Source organism: Jaculus jaculus, chromosome 2 (genome assembly GCF_020740685.1).
Source record: "Jaculus jaculus isolate mJacJac1 chromosome 2, mJacJac1.mat.Y.cur, whole genome shotgun sequence".
NCBI lineage: Eukaryota > Metazoa > Chordata > Mammalia > Rodentia > Dipodidae > Jaculus > Jaculus jaculus.
Window position 1 is genome coordinate 51,101,529 of NC_059103.1, and position 24,624 is coordinate 51,126,152.

Genomic DNA, 24,624 nt, shown 5'->3' on the forward strand with positions numbered 1-24,624 from the left:
AACAGTCAAGTTCTTCCCATGATAATATGTTTAAGGCTTATGGCAATACCAATAAATGCAAGTAAGGATTCACATTGAAATGTGTGAAAATAAGTCCTCATGCACATCCCCAGAGGCCAATTATTATCTAATTTAGTTACTGTGTAATTAATCCTTTCAAATCTCCTAGCATTGTTTAGGTTATACTTAATAGAGACTTTACTCTTTATTTGGGTCTATTTTCCCAGCAACCTTTATACATCATCAGACCTAATTGTTTATTTAGCTTTTCCTCTACCCCCGGGTGCATATCCAAACAAATAAACTTTTAATTAGAATCCCACATGTGCCTCAGAGAAATTCACTGACTACATGATTTCTTTCCCACACAGCTTTCCAACAATGTCACAGATTAAAATAATATGCCTGAAGCAAGACATGCAGATGTAGTTATCTTTAAAAATATAAAATTCTACAATTATATCATAATGGATATTAATGTATGCATTTACATGTTGACAACTATTAAGGAATTGATGACAAGAACATAGAAAAATCACCTTCGGAAGCAGACATTGGTCAGGCTTAGTGGCACACGCCTTTAATCCCAGCACTTGAGAGACAGAAGTAGGAGGATCACTGTGAGTTTGAGGTCACTCCGTGACTACAAAGTGAATTCCAGGTCAGCCTAAGCTAGAGTGAGACCCTACCTCAAAAAACCAAAAAATTAAAAAGAAAAAAAAAAAAATCTGGGGCTGGAGAGATGGCTTAACAGTTAAGGTATTTGACTACAAAACCAAAGGATCCCAATTTGAATCTCCAGGACCCATGTAAGCCAGATGCCAAAGGGGTGCATACATCTGGGGTTCGTTTGCAATGGCTGGAGGCCCTGGCACACCCATTTCCTCTCTTCCTCTCTCTGACTTTCTCTCTCAAATAAAGTTTTTTAAAAAGCTGACAGTGCAAAATAAATTTGAAGAAGCTCAAATCTAAAGAACATACATTTTGTCCAGTGTGTTATGTGAAAAGTTTTGACTCTTAAGGTTAAAATGCTAGGTGTTAAAAATGAAGAACTGAGCTCACTTTCTGATCACTTGGGAACTTCTAGCTGTGGGTGAGTTTTTCCACAACAAAAACAGGCTAAAGGAATTTATGACAACTAAACCAGCTGTACAGAAAGTACTTGAAGGAATTCTTCAAGCTGAAGAGAAAGCAAAACACACGGGAGGAAATAGGAAAAAATAAACCACTCTGAACAGTTAAAACAAATGAGTAAAGGGAAAACAGAAAACACTACAAAATAAGAATATCGAGAATAAATGCGTACTTTCAATAAAAAAAATCTTAGTATCAATGGCCTCAATGCACCAACCAAAAGACATAGGCTTGCAAATGGGCCTAGGAAACAAGCAGGGGTTGCTATCCTCGTATCTGACAGAATAGACTTCAAACCAACATTAGTGAGGAAAGATAAAGAAGGTCATTTTATATTGACTAAAGGAACACTCCAACAGGAGGCCATTACAATCCTAAACATATATGCACCTAACCGAGGGGCTCCCAGTTTCATCAAACACACACTATTAGACTTAAGGTCACAGATAACATCAAACACAATTATAGTGGGTTACTTCAATACCCCACTCTCATCAATTGACAGGTCATCCTGGAAATGATAAATAGAGAGACAGCTGAATTAAATGATGTCATGGAACAAATGGACCAAACACATATCTACACAACATTCCATCCAAATGCTGCAGAATATATATTTTTCACAGCAACACATGGAACATTCTCTAAAATAGACCATATATTAGGACACAGAGCAAATCTCAACAAATACAGTAAAACTGAAATAATCCCTTCTAATATATCTGACCACAATGGGATTAAACTACAAATCAGTGATAAGAAAAGCTACAGAGCATACAGAAATTCACAGAGATTAAACAGTACAGTACTGAATGATCAATGGGTCATTAAAGAAAAAAGGAAATCAATAAGTTCATAGAATCAAATGATGATGATAATACAACACACCAAAATTCTTGGGACACAATGAAGGCAGTCCTAAGAGGGAAATTTACAGCTCTAAGTGCCTATATTAAGAAATTAGAGAGTTCACAAACAAACAACTTAATGCTTCACCTTAAGGAAAGGTGGAAAAGGAAGAACAAAGCAAACCAAAAATCAGTAGACAAGAAGAAATAATAAAGATTAGGGCAGAAATTAATGAAATAGAAACAAAAAAAAAAAAATCCAAAGAATTATCAAAGAGTTGGTTCTTTGAAAGGATAAACAAGATTGATAAACCCTTAGCAAATTTGACCAGACAGGCCAAATGACTGAACAAGTGCAATAGTGGCATATCTGCTCTGGGGGAAACCAACTACTCTCTAATTAGATTGAAGATCTGCTCTATGGGAGGGAATACATGCCTGGTATTGAAAACCTAATCATAAGCCTATAGCAGGGGAGGTCATGAGCCTTAGGGGTATAAAGCCTGGTCTTGTCTGGATAAATGCACATATTACTCTTACCAAATTGCTGTGAAAGCACTACATGTAATGTTCATATTCATATATTAGCGCTACTCACACTTCTGGTTAGAAAAGCTTCTCTTTTCAGATGGCGATAACCACTGGGATGACCCAAAAGGCAACACAGTGCTGAGAAGAAGGGACGGAAGAGTGTCCAGCACTGAAACATCTCACACTCTCCAAGGCTCAGGGTCCATTGCAGAAGAGGTGACAGAAAGAATGTAAGAGCCATAGGAAAGGTACCAATCCTTACATACAACTGTCTGCACAGAAATTGACCTTGATTAAGACCTCACAGCACCTAGCAATACCTACACAAAACCCTCATAATAGGAGAAAAAGATGACATCAAATTAAAAGAGAGACTAATAGACAGAGAGGATATGATGGAGAGCAGAGTTATGAAGGGGAAAGTGGGGAAGGGGAAGGAAATACCATGGTTTGTTGTCTACAAGTATAAAAGTTGTCAGTAATGTGTGTGTGTGTTTATCTGATTTGTGGTTTGTACTTTGCTCGTGCCCGCCCGCCCGCCCGCCCGCCCGCCCGCCCTCCCTCCCTCCCTCCCTCCCTCCCTCTCTCTCTCCCCCACCTAACTCTGCCATGGCTTCTTGGCCTGTCCTGCTCCACCCTGCTGGGATTGGAGCCCTATTGAAATGTGCTATCATCTGAGACCAAACTGGCATAAAGCCAGGCAGGGCTCTTTTTTAAGGGAACAACTTTTGTAGAGAGATCCACTGGGTTGAGATCAGACCCCAAGGCTGAAGTCCTGTGGGAGCTGGTTCTGCTGAGCTGAGGGGGAGGGGCCTCATGGCCACATGGAGGCTCCAGAACCAAAGACCCCTGACCTGAATGTCTTCTAGGTTTGTTTGTTGTGTTTTTTTCCACCCATTACAAGCCTCTGTGCCACAAGACACATGGTTACCTGTAAGGGATGAGGGGACAGAAGGATGGAGCTCAAATCCTGCTCTGGGTCTGGGGTCTGCCCATCCTGCAGCTACAGCCTCTACCCAATTCAATTGGAGATTTCAGACCTCAGCTCCAGAATGCAAGGAGACCCCAACCACAGACTGTGTCTCTGGCCCCCTAAATGAGGGGAAGACTGAGCCTAAGTGCTTGGCTGGAAAGGGTTTTTAACAGGCCTGGGTCCTGACCACATTGCTTCCTTCCTCCTATGGAGCTGAGGCCTGTGGCTATGTCAATTGGGTGTGGAAAGTAACCACTCTCTCTCAAAAGCTACAGAAACACAATGGAAAAGACATGCCTGATGGTGCTTATTACCTGCTGTGATTTTCTGCCACATTGCTCTATGACAAACATACCTTTATATAACTGTAAATTAATTATTCATGCAGGTATTATGAACAGTAAAATGAGTTAGGCCTATTATCCTAGCTACTTGGGAAGCTGAAACAGGAGGCTCATTAATGATAGCCTGACTCCACATTTTCAAACCATGTAACTTTTAAATTGCTTGATTAAAACAAGTAACATAATTTATTTATTTATTTGTTTATTTTCGAGGTAGGGTCTCACTCTAGCCCAAGCTGAGCTGGAATTCACTATGGAGTCTCAGGGTGCCCTTGAACTCATGGCAATCCTCCTACCTCTGCCTCCTGAGTGCTGGAATTAAAGGCGTGCGCCACCACGCCGGCTTCAAGTAGTATATAATTTTAACTGATTTACATCAAGGTTTTTTTGGTTGTTTTTGTTTGTTTTGTTTTGTTTTTCGAGGTAGGATCTCACTCTAGCCCAGGCTAACCTGGAATTCACTATGTAGTCTCAGGGTGGCCTCGAACTCAAGGTGATCCTCCTACCTCTGCCTCCAAAGGTTTGCACCACCACACTCCACTTACCTCAAGGTTTGTTTTTTTTTTTCTTGTCGTGTTTTGTTTTGATTTTTTTGAGGTAGGGTTTCCACTCTAGCCCAGGCTGACCTGGAATTCACTCTGTAGTCTCAGGGTGGCCTTGAACTCACAGAAATCCATCTACCTCTGCCTCCCAAGTGCTGGGATTAAAGGCATGCACCAACACACCCAGCTCAGACTTTTTTTTTATTTTTTATTTTTAAAAGTTGGATTTAACTAAAACATATGGTGAGCTAAAATTTCATGTAAACAAAGCCATACTTTGTCACATGATATCATAAATATAATTACTGAGTTTATGTTCTAGATCAACTTCAATTGACGTAGAGGATTATTGAAAACAACAAAATTCTCTCTGAGGTAGTGGCTCATAATTTGCCAGGTATTTTGAAGAGTGTAATGTCTTGTAAAGGAGGAGACAACTGGCTGGAGTTCTAGGCTAGCCTGCCTCAAGACCAAAAAAAAAAAAAAAATGGTTTCTTTGACCTACTGATTAATGTAAAAGCATATCACTGTGGAGTTCACTCAGCCTTGGAGACATACTAGGAAGTGGTTTCAATCTTACAGGCTAATGTTGCAAATGGTGAGCATGTAAAGTAAATCATTCCTTTGTATCAAGACATAATATTTTTCGAGTCTCAATTCCCCAGGACCCACGTTAACCAGATGCACAAAGGGGTGCACCATCTGGAGTTCGTTTGCAGTCGCTGGAAGCCCCGGCGCACCCATTCTCTCTCTCTCTCTCTCTCTTTCTCTCTCTCTCTCTCTCTGCCTCTTTCTCTCTCTGTCGTTCTCAAATTAATAAATAAAAATAAACAAAAAAAGGAATTGTCTTTCACTACCTGGAATTACTGTTTAAAGCTTTTGTAATTATTGTCCAAGTATTATTTAATAAAACTGTTTTAAAACAAAATAAATAAATAAATAATAAAAATTTGCCTTAGTTACTCTTAATAAAAGCATTCCCAAGTGTGTTAGAGCCAATGGGTGCAATAGTGGCATGTCCATTATGGGGAAACCAACCGCCCTATAATTTGACTGGAGGCCAGCTCCATGAGAGTGAATATATCCCTGATACTGAAAACCTACAACAGGGGTAGTCATGAGACCTGGGGGTGTAATGTCTGCTGCTGTCTGACTAAATATATATACTATGCTCATAAAACTGCCCAGTAAGCACTTCTCTTAATGTTCATACCCATATATTAATGCTACTCTCACTTGCGGTTACAGAAGCTTCTCTTTTCAGATGGCAGTCACCTTGGGATGATTCAGAAGGCATCATGGTGCTGAGAAGAAGTGACAGAGGAGTGCAGAGCACTGAAACATCTCTATCACACCTTCCATGGCTCAGGATCCATTGTGGAAGAGGTGGTGGAAAGAATGGAAGAGCCAAAGGAAGGGTAGGACTCCTTACAAAGTGCTCCTCCAGCCACAAAATGGCCTGGATATCCATGACCTCACAGTGCCTGACACTACCTAGACAAGACTATCCTAACAGGAGGAAAAGATGATGACATCAAAATAAAAGAGAGGGGAAAGGGGTATGATGGAGAGTGGAGTTGCAAAGGGGAAAGTGGGGGGAGGGAGGGAATTACCATGGGATATTGTTTTATAATCATGGAAGTTGTCAATAAAAAAAAAAAAAACAAGGTTGGTTGTCAGGTAGAGATTTGATGACAATAAATACTAAGGAAACTAAGTTTTTCTGCTAAGGCTTTTTCTCTACAAATTTCCAACATTAAGATGGTTAAATCTTTGAAGCTAGTCTACTTGTTTCTTTGTCAGTGGTATAATTAGATTAATCAATTTAGTGTAGTTTCTCTTAATAGTCTTATACAATAAAGATGGTTAATTATGAATTGAGATGAAATGATTGAAGGTATTAGAAAGGAATTTTTCAACGTTGGACATAGAATACTTGTTTAAAATGCTTTTTGAGCCAGGCTTGGTGGCACATGCCTTTAATCCCAGCACTCGGGAGGCAGGAGGATGGCTGTGAGTTCGAGGCCACTGTGAGGCTACATAATGAATTCCCGGTCAGCCCAGGCTAGAATGTTAAGGTATGTGGATGAAGGTGTGGGTATGTCGGAAAGATACAGGAGATCTAAAAAGACCAAATTTTGCCTAAAATCCATTCCTTTAATAAGGAACAGAAAGCTAATTTTCAGGCTAAACCTAAACACCATGCCTAAAATTGAAGATTTTTTTCAACTGTTAAGGATTTTTTAGAGCATCTTAAGGATGCTCTAAAAGTTTTATATAGGGACATAGACTTAATGTACATTCAGCTTACATTAGACACAGGTGATGTCCTATGCTAGGTGGGTCACAAAGTCATAAGCACACATGAAATTCACATTTCTTGGAGGTCTAACCAGGTTAGACATAGACAAAACCCTATCATGCTATGTATTGCAAATGAGTAAAATAAGTTTCCTCGGTGAAAACAAACAACTTCAGAGTAAAGACAAGGAATGTCAGGATGCTTAGCTCTTTGCTATGTCATTTCCTTTTGCTCTTGCTTACTGTTATATGCTACTTAAAGGCATGGCAAAGTGGACTCTGGAGAAAGGGATGGTACTCCCTTTATCTCACATCCCTTGCAAGTTTAAGCCATGTGTCCCCCAGACCCTGTCCAGAGACAAAATGGTCAATTGTCTCTGACAAGGAAAAGGGAATGACAAACTGCATGTAACTTTGTTTCTCTTTATAGTTCTTTTCCTTTGAACACCTAAAGTAACATCTGTTACATAAAATTTTTCAGGAGACAAAAAGGTTAGATAGGTAAACTGAGTAAAAGTACTTGATAAAGTTACAAACTCCTTACATACAGCAAACATCAGACTTAGCTAAAATGTCTATCAGGGTATAAACATATGATTAAAAAAAAAAAAGGCATCGAGTAAATGATGGCTTAACAGTTAAGGTGCTTGCCTAGGAAGCCTAAAGACCTAGGTTCGATTCCCCAGCATCCATGTAAACCAGATGCACATGATGGCACATGTGTCATTAAGTTTGTTTACAGTGGCCAGAAACCCTAGCACGCTATTTGTCATCTGTGTCGCCCCCTCCCCTAATATCAACAAAGGGTAGGATCCCTGTATTTACGGTAATAAAATCAAAGATTACCTTTAAAATGATCTTTAGTCCCTAGACCATTCTGAAACATTTGTAAATGGGGGGACCCATATCCCAGGTTCCCACAGTGCAGAGAAGGGAAAGTGGTCCCAGGAAACCCCCTCCCCCAGAAGGGCATATAGGCTGTCAAGACAGTAGTAAATGAGGAAGTCTTCAGACTTGTGCCCTTCTTGCCAATGGCCCTGCTTTAATGCCATGATGGAAGGCATGTGCAGGGCTGGGGGACTGCTGCGGGTACTCGGACTTAGAACCTGGCCAGGCAAGCCGAGCATGGGTATCTTCTCCTGGACTTTCCTTGCTCCAAGAGGCACATAAACTGTACTATGTGTCCCCATTTGGTTGGGGAGAAAACAAGGAAATTTGGGTGAAAGCTCCTGTGAAGCCCTAATTTCTTCTCCCAAATCTGGTCCGGATGGATGCTACCCCTTCTTCGAGAAGATGCCAGTCAGGATTGGGCATAACCTGGCTCTAGACTCTTCTTTTCACTTTCCTTCACTTTGTTTCTAATGGGACAATTGGCTTCCAAGACAGCCCAAAAGTCTCTGTAGCCTGTTCCTTGAAAACTGGGCTCATTTAGATAATACAGGGAGAACAGAAATTGTCCATTACTTCTCTCCCGAGACTTAAAAAAACAATCAGAAAACATACTAATGTAACTCCAGACACCATGGAGAAGGAAATTCTTCTTATAAATTTTTAACTCAACCAACATCTTATATTTGTAACAAATTATAAAAAATTGATAACCAAACCAGATAAGAACTTTAAAACAGTTGCTCCAATCAGGAAACCAAGAATAAAAAAGGACCAGAAAGAGAGATGAAAAAAAGGACAAATGTCACCAGCATGTTATAACAGTAATGAAGCTTGCTCAGGGTCATTGAAACACCTAATTGGATAAAATCTAAAGTCTGTTACCTTGATGCAAAGGCTTTAACCAGTACAAAAACTGAGTCTTATGGTTAAGGCCTCACTCATTAACTGCTTACTGATTCTAATTTGTAATAGTTTAAGGGTTATAAAAACTGGCTTTAAGACTTTCAGTAAAGTAAATTAGGTTACTCTATTTGTCAAGGTTTTAACTACTGGACAAACTGAGTCTTAAGATAAAGGTTCACGTGTAAGTGTTTAATTTCCAAAGATGAGGTACTCATACCTAAAGATGTTATGACTTTAAAGATAGCTTCCGTTTTATTTATGCTAATTCTACTTAATGGCCATCACTAGTTTAAATCACTTAGGTTTAAGTTATTTAATTTCAGTCACTATAACTTTTATGCTCCTGTTAGGTATACATTGGGATAGCTTTCTAAGCTTTATTAATCTTAAGTCTGGGTAAGACATAAAATTGTTTCATGTTAATAAAAAATTCTATGGTACATAAAATCAATTGCTATCAAAATTAAACTAAAAACATTGGTTGTCAAGTGGTGTTTTCTCTTTCTAAACAGATTTGTCAAGGGTTGTATTACAGCTTAGCTGTTTTGACTCAATAAAGATTAGATTTTGTTCTATTATATGTAAAGTAACTGTCTTGTTTCTAGCATCTCAAGTCCAGTGCTTATAACAAAATTAACTCTTAAGACATATTCCTTACTTTAGGCTACAGCCTCATACTCAAACAATGGTCCTCTCATCTGAGAGAAATAATTTCAAGCTCTGTGGTTCTGTTTCCAATGTTTCCTCAGGACTATCTGGACTAATCAAAGATGTTTTCAAACACAGATGCTAAGACTTTATACTGTCTTACTTGTCCTTTCCTGAAAATTTCTAGGTTAAATTAATTGGTTTGTATTATATTAATTGGTTTGTAAATAAATTGATTTGTATTATTTTCCAGACTGATAGCAGGTCCTGCCTGTAGTTGTAACTATTAGATATTTAAAGGCTACATGCCTACTTTCTATGCCTTGGATATGGCTGATGCTGCCACAAGACAACCAAATTTTAAAAGGTTGGACAAAATGACTTTAAGCTCTTGGTGCCATTCTTTAACTAAATCTATTTCAGTAATCAAACGTGATCTATATGTACATACATCCAGGCAAGTGTAACTTCCTTTCTAAGTGTGTTAATCATCTATGTAAAAGCCAAGGCCAACTAGAATCATTGGAGCAAAAGGGGCCAATATTTTGGCCTGTGCTCCCAGGTCATGAGGCCACTAGAGATGATGGGACACTTCTATACTGGTCCCCTGGTAAGTCACTTATCTTCAAGAGCAGGGAGGACATGGAGACCCAAACAAAAAGTTGGTGTACTGTCTGAAACAGGAAAGTCACAACTGAGGAGCAATCAGTTCTCCTGGGTTCCCAAAGGGAAAACTATTTGGCCAGCAGAGCCCTGACTCCTCCTAACAGACAGCAAACACCAGTAACTTATAGGGCTACTCCTGGGTTGCTAAAGTCTCCTTTGAAGAGCCATTAGTGACTTCCAAAATTAAACCTTGATTAAATTTTGGCTATCTGTTTGGTCTTAAACATTCAGAGAGAAATGTACAACCAAAGATAAAGGGATACCTCAAATATATGAATGGCCCACTAAGTAATACAACAAGAGCTGGCCAAGGGGAAATAAACAAGGCATTAAGACATGTCCCCATCTCTAATAGTTCTAATTCAATAATAAGGAAAAACAACCATATATATCAAAACAATTATACACACACACACACACACCACCCCCCAAAGGTCACTTAATTCAAAAGACTTCCTTATACTGGGAACAATGGTGAATCTCTTCTAACTTGTGCCAGGACATCCTTAAATAAGTCCTGAGGCCAAAAATGTATTTGTACAGCCTTTAATGGCACCCAATGGCTCTATGGTAACAACCTTTCACCCTGACTATCCCCAGGACAAATTTTAAAAGGTACACTCTGGAAGACTGTTATACAAAATATGGTATCAAAGTTAAATGTTGTATGAATGTTTCTCATAACTGCTAATATCTCATCTGTTTTACAAGCCATATGGAAACAGATTCAGACTATGTCAGACACTACTGTGCCATTTGATGACTAGTTCTGGAAGAAAATTTCAGCCAGCTCATGCTCACATGGTCCTAAAACAATCCAACTCCATCTACTTCGGTTCCCCCTTGAATGCTCCCCAAGGCCTACAAGTCCACAAGAAGGACAACCCTGGGCTGGAGAGATGGCTTAGTGGTTAAGCACTTGCCTGTGAAGCCTAAGGACCCCGGTTCGAGGCTCAGTTCCCCAGGTCCCACGTTAGCCAGATGCACAAGGGGGTGCACGCGTCTGGAGTTCGTTTGCAGAGGCTGGAAGCCCTGGCGCGCCCATTCTCTCTCTCTCCCTCTGTCTTCTCTCTATGTCTGTTGCTCTCAAATAAATAAATAAATATTTTTTTAAAAAAAGGACAACCCTGAAGGTGACCAGTTTTCTATGTGCTCACTTCTCATTAACTCCTTACTTTTATTCTTTCTCCCCAACATTTTCTTCCAAGACTATCTTCCTACCCTGCATCAATACACTTCCAGGGTCCTTTGGAATAGTTCCCCTTTCTGGGAGAGACCCTCTAACTGCCAAAACCCTGTACCCCATTCAACAGAAAATAGTTGATCCGACATCACTGGCCCCTTGCCCTCTAACAGCAGTTAAAGTGCCCTCTCATGAGAGGGGAGAGTGAGGGGGGGGTAGAATTTTTCTTACCTCTTGCCTAGTTCCAAAGAACTGTTTCCCCACAAACAGTCAGGACCACCCTCCTGGGAGGGAGGTCTTTCATAGGATTTAAACATTGTGGTTGGTGAAGTTCAGCCCCCAAAACTCTGTGCCAGAGCTCATCTCTTGCTGAGATTGCCCCTAGTCCTAACCAATCAGCTGACCCTCTGACTCACCTGGGCCCAAAGACAGCCCACTACCCTAAGGTTATAAATACCTTTGCAAGGGGAGCGCAGGCTCTCACTCTCTGATCACTTGGGAACTTCCAGGTATGGGTTCTTCCCTCAGCTGGGCCTGAGATGGCTCAGCTCAGCCTAGGCCCTAGCCCAGCCCCAGCCAGGAGGCTCCCCTAGCACTTACTCTACACATGGGTTCTTTATCCTCTCCAGCTTCCCACATGGCAGGAGCTCCTTGAACTTTACTTCTCTTTTCTTCCCATGCTTTTTTCCCAGTTCTCTATCTGGTCACATGGACTCCTGAGCTACACGTGGCCCACACGGGCTTTTGGGCTCCACCTGGTGTACTTCTCTTCTCCCCACTTTGTTTCCCCTTACCTCCCAGCCTTCCCTTTTCTGAACTCCTTTGTAAAATATGAATAAAATGTAGTAGTTTTAAAATAAAGGAAAAAAAAGAAAGAAAAAGAAAAGAACAACTGAGGGCTGGAGAGATGGTTTAGCAGTTAAGGCGCTTGCCTGTGAAGCCTAAGGACTCATGTTCAACTCTCCAGATCCCACATAAGCAGATGTACGAGATGACACAAGTGTGCAAGGTTGTACATGTGTACAAGGGGGCACACGGTTTGAATGCAATGGCTGGATGCTCTGGCACGCCAATTCATTCTCTCTCTTGCTTAAAAAAAAGGGGGGGGGGTCCTTTTTCCGATGGTCAGAACGATTGCCGCTGTGCCCAGTGTGGGGGACATGAGTGTTTCTGTGCCACCGGCCCCGGATGGGGTCCCGACAGGGCCACCTGGCAGGCCGGAGGCCGGCGAGCCGACGCTGGGTTTAAGTGACACTTCTCCAGATGAAGGACTAGCAGAGGACCTGCCTGCAGATGACAGAGCTGGGAAGCAGCTGGCAGAAGGATTGCTTTCCCACTACTCGCCAGATCTGCAGAGATCAAAACAAGCCTTGCAGGAACTTACACAGAACCAAGCTATATTAGATACACTGGAACAAGAGATTTCAAAATTTAAAGAATGTCATTCTGATTGGGTATCAGTGCTTTGTTCACTGAAGCCAAGCACTATCATACCAAGTAGGTGAATATAAGGAAGGAGATGATGATGCTTCATGAGAAGACCTTGAAGTTGAAAAAAAGAGCACTCAAATTGCAGCAGAAGAGGCAAAAAGAAGAGCTGGAAAGGCCGCAGCAACAGGAGAAGGAATTTGAAAGAGAAAAGCAATTGACAGCCAAACTAGCCAAAAGGACACGAGAAATTGTGTTTGTGTGTTTTCTTTCCCTGTCCTATACTCTCTGGATTTAAGTTATGTAAGTGGAAAGTTGGGTTGAGATAGTGCCTTATGCCATTACATGTGTCGTGAAATCCTTATCCCAGGATTGCTGTGTCTGTATATTTTCATTTCAGTTACTCAAGAAGATTTTCTTTCTATGTAATGGACACATTGTCACTTGTTTGATTTTCATATGTAATATTTTCATCTTTTGCTTAATTTTAAACTGTATTTTGATTTTGAGACAAATGCTCCAATTGCTTTAAGAGTCTGGTGTCTAGTTCAAAATTAATGTTTTAGCTTCTTGAGTGTAGGTTTCACAATTTCAGTTTCTCAGTGTGTACTCTGACATGCCTTTTCTGCAGTGCAACACTGATTTTTGTTATTTGCCTTCTCCATGCTTAAAGAGAAAACTGCTAGTCTTCTCATCATAGATCTCATAAGAAGAGAGGATTTAGCCAGTTGAAGAATATCGTGAGGAGGTGTATAAGCAGAAAATACTAGCACTTAGACATATGCTAGGGGAGCAGACAGATTGTTTCAGACATGATTCACTGCTTTCTGGTATTGCTGCTTAATGTTAGATTCTGGTTTCAAGGTAGAATTCCATCCTTTCCTAATGTTTGGCAGGGGTAGTGGAGATGTCAGTACTTAAAGGTGTTTCTGTATTTATGGTTAGTCACCATACAGTTGAGATACAGTGTCTGCTCTTTTAAAGTAGAATAAAACATATCATTATCCACTTCATAGGTAATGATAGGGATTGGTGGGGAGTTAGTAAATAATTCCACAAAAGAGACAGCATGATACTATTATTTTTCTAGAATTTTTCCCTGATACTGTATGTAGAAGCTTATCCTGTCAGGGAAATACAGATTTCATTGTTTCAAATCAAGCATACTTTTATGGTCTCCTATTTTAGTATTTAATGTCTGACTGGTCTCCAATCCCTATCATGTGTGGATAGTACAGAACTTATAAAGGGATATGATTGGAATGTATGTCTTTTATAATCCATGCTACATTTTCAGTAAGCTGGAATTACTACCTCTGATTACCTATCAGGCTAATAGTAGAGAAAGCCTTAAGTTGAGTACTAAGAACTGGTCTATTTAAAGGCTGAAATACTTTCCTTGAAAAAAATCAAAATCAATCATGGTCCCACAAGTCACTTGATTTTGGCCTTATATTTAAGAATATAAATTATTTATATGAAAAGGCTAGGTTTTGTACTCAGTCACTTGCTAAAACTCCTTAGGACAGGATTCACTAGGACTTGCAGGACAATATCATGAAGTTTCAGAATGTACTCATAATACAATATGATAAAAAAAATATGTAATGTAATCTGACAAAGTCTGTGCATTGCTTCTCAGAATGGTTTTCAACTACTTGTAAGGGTTGTTTCAAATTCTAATTGCTAGAACTACTCTATTGAAGAAGCATGTTTTTGTTTTATTTTTATATTTTTGAAGTTTCTCTTAGTGATTCTGCTGCACCTTAATAGATGAGGCCCATAGGTCTGAGTAGCCCAGGTCAAGACTCTCTATACTAAGCTGTTTCACCTAGGAACTTTAACAAAATGCAGACATAAGCTGGATGTAGTGGTGCATGCCTTTAATCCCAACAGTTGGGAGGCTGAGGTAGGAGAACTGCCATGAGTTTCAAGGGCTGCAGTGAGACCCAAGTGAGCCTGGGTGAGAGTGAGACTGTGGCTCAAAAAAAACCCTAGACATTTTCAGTTGTTTTTAAAAAATATTTATTTTTATGAAGAGAAAGAGGCAGGTAGGGAGAGAGAGAGAATGGGCATGCCTCCGCCTGTTGCCACTGCAAACAAACTCCAGACACATATGTCACCTTGTGCATCTGGCTTTACATCGGTACTGGGGAATCAAACCTGAGTCCTTAGGCTTTGCAGGCAAGCATCTTAACTGCTGAACCATCTCTATATTAGTGATTTATATTTGTGAATAATGAAATAGTTTACAAGCTACCAGTAACTTTTGGGGTTCATAGTAAATAAATTCTTCACTAGTGTTTTTGATATACTACTAGATTTAAAGTTGAACCATGCAAGCAGAAAATCGATACAGAGTTCTGGTTATTTAATTGAACTCTTGTGACTATATTAAAGTAAGTCATGCATATTGAATGAATGGCAAGGCACATATACTTTAATAATTATATTACTTAAGTTTTACAGATTTTTTTAAATGTAAAAGGACATATATGCTAATGTCTGCTATTTTAAGGTCAATCAATGGTAAATCAGAAGTATAATAGATAATTAAGACCCAAAACTTCAGATATTTTTCAGTAATAGAAACATATTAAGTAAACATAGAACCTTATAGTTAGTCTTGCTGTTTTTCACAAAATATGGAATTGGTTAAAAAAGTTGCCTTTGTTTTTAAAGTATATTATATATGTATTTCACTGAAAGATAGAAGTTTATTTTTCTTTACTTTGCAGTGAGTAATTGCTAGAGTGATGGCTTACTGGTTAAGATGCTTGCCTGCAAAGCCTAGGTTCAACTCCCCAATACCAACATGAGCCAGATGCACAAGGTAGTGCAGGTGTCTGGATTCTGTTTGCAGTGGCTAGAGGCCCTGGCACAACCATTCTCTCTCTATCTGCCTCTCTCTCAAATAAATAAATTTTTTTAATTTTTATTTATTTATTTTTTGACATGCAATCTTTTTTCCATGATTATAAAAAATATCCCATGGTAATACCTTCCCCTCCAACCCCCTAAATAAATATTTTTTAAATGAACAACTGAAGTAATTCAACTGAGTAATTCAAACTGTCATCTATAAGGTGAAAGGCTTGGGAAGGAACAATTCACTACTGTAGACACCCATACTGGACATTTGCCTTTAAACACAGCCAAAAGTGTTATCATACCTGTGATAAAGGAAGACAGAAAAAGCAACTTTCTTTAAAGTTTTCTTACAAAAAAAAAAAATTGTAATAGAGGGCTGGAGAGATGGCTCAGCAGTTAAGGTACTTGCCTGCAAAGCCTAACAATCCAAGTTCGATTCTCCAGTACCCACGTAAAACCAGATGCAAAAAGTGGCACATACATCTGTAGCTCACTTGCAGCAGCTGGAGACCCTGGTGCGCCCATTCTCTCTCTGAGACTCTCTCTCTCTCTACTTGCAAATAAAAAATAATTATATGTATCTATTTATCTATCTCTAAGCATAGTGGTGCGTGCCTTTAATCTCAGCACTCAGGAAAGGTAGGAGGACTGCTTCAAGTTCAAGACCAACCCAGGACTACAGAGTGAGACCCAGATCAGACTGGGCTAGAGTGAGACCCTACCTTGGAATCAATCAATCAATAAATATATAGATTACCAAGTACTTAACAGGAAAATAACATATATTACATTGGAACCATTAGAATAGAATACATTCACACTAATACACATCTCTTGGCTTATGTGTACAAAACACCTCTGAAAAATGCAAGGAAAAATTAAGGCATCTTGATCTTGATAGCTAATGAAAAGGAAAAGAGGGGAGACATACTTTTCATTCTTACGTACCATGAGCATTGTTTTTTCCAAAAATTAAGCTAAATTTTAAAAGTTTTCAACTAAAAATACAACAGTATTACATCTACTTATACAGCAATATGTACAATGTTTGGTAAACAAAAAGTGTATATGTTTTGGAGGCTGACAGATGACCATGATTTATATCTTAGCTAGAACATGGCTGTAGCTCAAAGTGCCCCAAACTCTGTGTTCTTATCCAAACAAAAGGCAAGTTGTATTAAAGTAACTGGGAAAATATATCCCCCATCTACAACTCTGAAAAGGAAAGAGCTTTATTGTTCTTTCCCTAATTTTCCACTTGAAAATAATAATTATTACTATTATTACCAGTATTAGGGAGGGCATGAAGAAGGAAATGTGACAGACAAGAGAGCAATGAAGCACTATAAAAAATTAATGTTTTGCTCAGGTGCAGTGATGGCTCAGGAAACAGGAAGGAAGATCATGAGCCTTGGCTGCGGAGTGATGCCCTGTAGGAAACACACCTGTCTTAATGGTTGAAATTTTGACCTAACAGCTCCAGTGTTAGAACCACAGCCCTCAGATGCACAAAAGTAAAGAAAGACGTAAGTAAAATGTTACTTATTAAAGCACTATTAGTAACAGTGAAAAAAAAAATTCATTATCTTTTATCTTCATTAGCAACCTAAAAAGCTTTTAAAAGCAAAACAGAGAAAGTACTAATAATATCCACAAAAAGTTCACTGAATCCACAAAAAGCTCACTGAATTATAATGATGCAGGCATCTAGACCTTAGATGGAGATATAATAAATAAAAAATAGATGGAAGAGTGATAGTGAAAATAGTAGAAGATTACAAAAGTCAGCTGGGCGTGGTGGTGTACACCTTTAATCCCAACACTCAGGAGGCAGAGGTAGGAGGATAGCCATGAGTTCGAGGCCACCCTGACACTACATAGTTAATTCCAGGTCAGCCTGGACCAGAGTGACACCCTACCTTGGAAAAAAAAAAAGAATACAAAAGTCACTGAGAAGGAATCCAGTTCCCTCCCAGCTAGCCTCTCATAGTGCTGGAAAGTGCTATGAGAGCTGCTAGAGAATGGTTGCCAATAGACTGAATAAGCAGGAGATCCTGCCAATTACAAAATCAGCTAGCTGAGCAAGAAATATACACTCATGCAATAGTGGCACACAGCCAATGTGGATAACAAACTGCTCATAGATTGGACATGAGACCCACTCAGTGGGAGAGAACTCATATATGGGTCTGAGAACCAAGCCAGATTTCTTAGATCAGGACAACCTCCACTGCTCTTAAGTAAGAAGAGTGGATATACACATCAACTTACCTTTCTAATGACTAGGCTTATCCCCTTTTATTCAAACTGTTCTCACTTTTGGTTGAAGAATCTGTTCTGTCTTAATAGTTTGAGGAGAATACAGGAGAGAACAAGGATACATCAAGAAGAGAGAGCCGGGCTGGAGAGATGGCTTAGCGGTTAAGCGCTTGCCTGTGAAGCCTAAGGACCCCAGTTCGAGGCTCGGTTCCCCAGGTCCCACGTTAGCCAGATGCACAAGGGGGCGCACGCGTCTGGAGTTCGTTTGCAGAGGCTGGAAGCCCTGGCGTGCCCATTCTCTCTCTCTCCCTCTATCTGTCTTTCTCTCTGTGTCTGTCGCTCTCAAATAAATAAATTTAAAAAAAAGAAGAGAGAGCCGCCTGGCTACCATGAGATGGCTCACTTCCACCTCATCTGCCAGGACCCAGAATTCATTACAGAGGAAGCAGTGACATAAACACTGCCCTCATGGCTAGCCTGAAAACCAATTCCAGGGAATAAGTTTGAAGGCCACCCTGAGAATTCCAGGTCAGCCTGGGCTACACATAGGGACCCTACCTCAAAACAAAACAAAACAAAAAAAAAAAAATATAGAAGTCTACCTCTTCTATAACAGCAAGTAAAATTTGTCAAAAAGTAACCAAAAATGCTCACAGGGCCCCAGACAGTGCTTACTCAGGAAAAGCAGCCAAATCATGATCAGAATGGGGTGCTTCCTAAAGCTCCACGCCCCACTGTGTGCTCCTTAGACAGAGCAGCCTGGAAAACCACCTCCTATCCTCTCAGTACTGCTACCAAACAAACCTCACCATCAAGCACACCATAGCAGTCGTCTGGGTCTCACAGTGAATCCCCAAAACAGCTATTTAAAAGGTTGGTTTTTATTTTACCTGTGCAGCTAACCTGGAATTCCACTCAGAGCAAAATATTTGGAATATAAGGAATATTGTCAAAGCACTGATAAGAGAAACTTTAACTTCTTGTCACCTAAAGTGATGGGTAATAGAGCAAAATACTGAACAAAAATCTTGTGAATAAGGACCTTGATCAGCTTCAATATATTCCTGTGAATTTAGAAGGCAATGTGCATGCACATAGCTGTGTACATGCATGACACCAAAGACCGGACAAGGCACTATGCTCTTACCCTGGCTCAGGGGTTAAAGGTGCCTATTCCAGAAATTCACTTTAATATGATTCCCCAGCACCCACACATGAAGCTGGATACAAAGTGGGGCACATCTGTAAACCTAGTGTCTATGACAATGGAAGGTCCACCCAGGAGGTACGGAGGCTCATGGTAGCCTACCCTACCCAGCACCAAAAACACCAAAGCAATAAAATAAATAAATAAATAAACTGTTTTCAGGCTGGACAGATGGCTCAGTGGTTAAGGCTCTTGCCTGCAAAGACTAAAGACCTGGATCTGATTCCCCAGGACCCACAGAGACAGATGTACAAAGTGGCACATGCACCTGGAGTTCCTTTGCAGTAGCAGGAGGCCCTGGCACACCCATTCTCTCTCTTCTTTCTGTCTCTGCTTAAAAATAAATAATTAAAACAAAAATTATTTTAAAGAAAAGACCCCATCTCAAATGAAAGTAGAAGAGAAAGAGTGAGACACCCAAGGTTGTCTTCTGACCTCCATATAAGCATCATGGCATATACACATACAAACATAGACATTCACACAGAGAGACACAAACTTAAAAAAAAAAAAAAAAAGAAAGAAAGAATGACCCAACTGATAAGTATGCTCAACAAACTCAAGCATAGATACATATCGAGACACATCTTAGCTGAATAGCTGAAAGTCAGAACATCCAAAGAAGCAAGAATCACTTTATGATAACAATGACAACTGACTTCTCATCAGATCCCATGGAAACCAGAATGGGAAAGAATGACACAAAATTTGGAAAAAAAAAAAAAAACTGTTAAGCTCATCATGGTGGCTTACTTCTGTAGTGTCAACACACAGGAAGCTGAGACAGGAGTATAAGTTTGAAGCCAACCTGCCTGGACAACACAACCAGATCATGTCTCATAAAAAGCGGCTGGGGGCAGGAGAGATGGCTTTGCAGTTAAGGTGCTTGCCTGCGAAGCCCAAGGATTCTTGTTCGACTCTCCAGATCCCACAAAAGCCAGACACACAAAACTAAGGCAAGTGCAAGGTCATATATGCCCACTAGGTGGCAGCATTCAGAACACATAAATTTATGGCCAACCTCTGAATCAAACCACACTCCACCCTGGCCCCAATAAACTGTTAGCCATACATGATACATTTTACATTCAGTACAACTTTTTTTTTTTAGTTTTTTATCAATTCCAATGCTTTTCAAATATCCCCATAGTCCAAGGTCTTTTAACTGAGCTGTAATACAAAATAATAATAATAATGGCACAGAATAAACATTCACACTGCAAAAGATGGCATTGGGCATAGCAAAGAAATATTCAACCAATACAAGATTTAAAACAAACAGGAAAAATATCAAACTCTGTAGCTCCAAGTCCCACAACTCTAGTCAAGTCTCTAAGTCCATTAATTCTAACCAGTGACAAATCTCTGGAGTTCTAATTCCACCCCTCTAGGTAAGTTACATAGTCCCGGAAAACTTTATCCAGAGCTAGCAGCAATTGACAGCCATCCCATAGTCCTGACATCTATTGGGTCTCCATTGCAACTCACAGTTGTCATTGCTCCATGGGGTCTCCACAAAGGTAATCCAACAAGCCTGCTTCACACTGCTCAAGGCCATTTCCCAAGTACAAAACCAAGTTGCAAATTCAATGACCCACTCCCTTTCTTGCATTTGTTATACTCCATTGATACCAGGTGGTCTACCTACTTGTTAATCCAGGAAGGGGAGGGGGGAACAAAGAAGACTATGAAGAACAGGACACCCCTTCAGCATTCAGACCCCTTCAAAAGTCTCTACATTCTTCCTGCCGTCCCAATGCAGGTCAGCTGGCCCAATCTCAGCTGAATGGGCAGCAGTTTTGGCCCAAAGATTTCATTTTTTTCTGTGCCATATCCCTCTGCTCAAATCAGTCCATTTCAGGCACAATGCAACCCTGCACAAGTTCTCAGGCCTCTCACACAAACTGCTTCTAGCCCAGTCCAGGCAAAAAACTCTTTCTCACCTTAATAAGCCAAACCTCACATTCCATACTTCTTGGGTTTTGCTTTATATTATTATTGTTATTTATTTATTTATTTATGAGATAGACAGTGAGAGAGAGAAAGAGAAAGCATGAGAGAGAATAAGCATTTCGGGGCCTCTAGCCACTACAACGGAGCTCCAGACAAGTGCACCATGTTATATGCATGTTATCACCTTGTGCATCTGGGGAGCCAAACCTGGGGCAGGCAAGGGCTTAAACCATTATGCCATCTCTCTAGCCCTCCATACTTCTTAATCCATTCAGGTCTTTCAACTCTGACCAGAGTAATCCATCAAACTGTACTTATAGCACTGCAAGGCATCTCTTAAGCCAAGATTTCAAGTTCACCCACATTCCTCCTGCAAAGCAGTTCCAAAAAGCCAAAATTACAGAATCAGATTCCTAGCAGCACCAACCCTACTTCTCAGTACCAACTTTACTGTTGTAGCTAGTTTTGTGTTACTGGCAGAAAACATCTGACCAACAGTAGCTTGTGGGATGAAAAGGTTTATTTTGGCTTTCAGACTTTAGGGGAAGCTCCATGATGGCAGGGGGAACAATGGCATGAACAGAGGGTGGACATCATCTCCTGGCCAACATCATGAGCAGAGGGTGGCAATAGCAGCAGCAAACACTGGCAAGGGGAAGCTGGCTATAATATCCATAAGCCCACTCCCAACAATGCACAGCCTCCAGAAGGCTTCAATTCCAAAATTGCCACCAGCTGGGGACCCAGAATTCAGAACACCTAAGTTTAAGGGAGACAACTAAATCAAGCCACCAAATCCATCCTAAGAACAAAATCATAAAAATATATATTCACCTGAAGATACAAAACAAAGATGACACATTTAAAAGGAAAATCAACAACTGGAGTAATGGATAGGCCAACTAGAGAGAGAAAACAGGACACCTGAAAAATCCTATAACCCAAAACACAGAATAGGCCACCCAACCACAGCACACGTCTATCTCAAGTGCACACAGAACATTCTCTAGGAGACATTAGGCCACAAACAAATGTCAATAAACTTTGAAATCAGACAAAGGATGCTGTCTGACCATAATCAATAAAAGTGGGTATTGGTGTCAGCCAGACGCAGAAGGCAACACAAGCACGCAAGGCCACACATGTGCACAAGGGGGCACACGCATCTGGAGTTGGACAGTAGTGGCTGGAGGCCCTGACATGCCAATTCTCTTCCTTTCTCCCTCTCTTATCAAAAAAATAATTTTAAAAAGGCCAGTCTGTCAGACTTGCCTCAACAAACAAAAACAAAAATTTAAAGTATTGCAGGCTGGAGAGATGGCTTAGCAGTTAAGGCGTTTGCCTGCAAAGCCAAAGGACCCCAGTTCGACTCTCCAAGATCCACATAAGCCAGAAGCACAAGGGGGCACATGCATCTGGAGTTCCTTTGCAGTGGCTGGAGGCCCTGGTGTACCCATTCTCTCTCCCTCCCTCTTTCTCTCTCAAATAAATAAATAAAATACAATTTTTTTTAATTTTATTTATTTATTTATTTGAGAATGACAGACACAGAGAGAAAGACAGAGGGAGAGAGAGAGAATGGGCACGCCAGGGCTTCCAGCCTCTGCAAACGAACTCCAGACGCGTGCGCCCCCTTGTGCATCTGGCTAACATGGGACCTGGGGAACCAAGCCTCGAACCGGGGTCCTTAGGCTTCACAGGCAAGCGCTTAACCGCTAAGCCATCTCTCCAGCCCAAAATACAATTTTTTTAAAAAAATTAAAGTATATTAGGTTGAAAGCAGTAGTCTGTGTCCTCTCAAAGAAGCAAGAAGTAAGCATTTCTGACAAGGAAGACAGGTCAGCAGGTCTGTCAGAGAAAGAACACAGGGCCAGCCAGGCGCTGGATTTTTGGTAAAGGTTTAAAGGTAGTCATTCTCCAAAGTGTGTGCTCTAAAGAATGCACACAGGGGCTGGAGAGATGGCTTAGCAGTTAAGGCATTTGCCTGCAAAAGCCAAAGGACGCAGGTTCAATTCCGCAGGACCCACATTAGCCAGATGCACAAGGGGGGGCACTCATCTGGTGTTCATTTACAGTGGCTGAAGGCCCTGGCATGCCCATTCTCAATCCCTCCCTCCCTCCCTCCCTCCCTCCCTCCCTCCCTCCCTCCCTCCCTCTCTCTCTCTCTTCCTCTTTCTCTGTATCAAATAAATAAAATATTTTTTTTTTTAAAAGTGGGTATTGGTAACAGACAGAACATTAGAAAATACATAGAACTTTGGGCTGGAGAGATGGCTTAGTGGTTAAGAGTTTGCCTGTGAAGCCTAAGGACCCCATTCGAGGTTTGATTCCCCAGGACCCACATTAGCCAAATGCACAAGGGGGTGCATGCGTCTGGAGTTTGTTTGCAGTGGCTGGAGGCCCTGGCACACACATATTCTCATTCTCTCTCTCTCTCTCTCTCTCTGTCTCTCTCTCTCTGCCTCTTTCTCTCTCTGTTGTTCTCAAATAAATAAATAAAAATAAACAAAAAAATTTAAAAAACAATACATAGTACTTCAAAATGTGTAGAAATAAAGCCACATATTTAACAAATAGGAATACAAAAGACTTCCTCAAACTGATAAAAAAGAATATTGTTTAAAAGAACCCTTAGTTAATATCATACTTAATGGTGAAAGACTAGAACGAGGTCTGGCCTGCTCTTGCCACTTCCATTCAAGATAATGCCAGAAGTTTTAGCCTGGAATTAGGAACAAAAAGATCAAAATAAATAGATATTGGAAGGAAGAAAAACCACCTCTATTTACAGATGGTACTGTTTTATATATATTTTTAAAAAGATACTCTAGCAAGCATGGTGATGCACACCTTTAATCCTGGCACCTGAGAGGCAGTGGTAGGAGGATTACAGTAAATTTGGGTCCACCCTGAGAATACATAGTGAATTACAGGTAGTCTGGGCTAGGGTAAGACCCTACCTTGAAAGGTCAAAAGAAAAAAAGAGAAGAGGCCACACTAGAACCAGAAGAGCTAATAAAGCTTAAAGATAAAGGAAGACAGAAACAAGTTGTGTATCTATACAATGTATAAACACTGAACTATGAACACTGCAAAAATGAAAACTAAAACTGGGTGTTGTGATGCACACCTTTAATCTCAGCACTTGGGAGGCAGCAGTAGAAGAACCACTGTGAGTTCAAGGCTAGCCTGAGACTACATAGTTGAATTCCAGGTCAACCTAGGCTAGAGCGAGACCCTACCTCAAAAACAAAAAAAAAAAAAAGAAAGAAAGAAAGAAAGAAAGAAAGAAAAAGTTTCATCTGCAATAGTACCCAAAAGAATAAGTAGGAATAAATTTATCAAAGAAAGTGAAAGGTTTGCACAATGGTAACTATAAAACATTATTGAAAATTTAAATACAACTGAAACACCCATATAATTATAAACACACATGCACACAAGCGCTCACCATTTAACAAAAAGACAAACCCAACTTAAAAATGGACAAAGTGGGGCTGGAGAGATGGCTTGGCAGTTAAGGTGCATGCCTGCAAAGCCTAAGGACCCAGGTTCAATTCTCCCGGTCCCATGTAAGCCAGATGCACATGGTGGCACATGCATCTGGAGTTCGTCTGCAGTGGCTAGAGGCCCTGGCACACACATTCTCTCTCTCTTTCTCTCTCTAATAAATAAAATCTTTTTAAAAAATGGACAAGGTAAGAAGAATGCTGGGGGACCCCATATAATACAGGCTACATCTAATACTCTTGGTTGCCAACAGTAAGATCCTATTGCTGAAGGTACCATGTGCTTCAGTTGTAGGACACTGAGAAATCAAGCTGGAACTGAGCTAGAATCCTTCTGCTGGATAGCTGTTACAGTGCTAGAAAATGCTATGTAAGTCTGCTGAGTTAGAAAAGACAGCAACAGTTTACACCAGCAAGGAACACTATGATCTAC

At 40.4% G+C, this 24,624-nt stretch overlaps 1 protein-coding gene and 1 pseudogene across 3 annotated transcripts in view; one reads left to right on the forward strand and one right to left on the reverse strand.

Moving 5' to 3' along the window:
- Ralbp1 (ralA binding protein 1) overlaps window positions 1-24,624 on the reverse strand; it is a 60,064-nt gene that overhangs the window by 25,129 nt on the left and 10,311 nt on the right. The gene's annotated exons all lie outside the window — the stretch shown is intronic.
- LOC123458654 lies at window positions 12,125-12,690 on the forward strand (annotated as a pseudogene).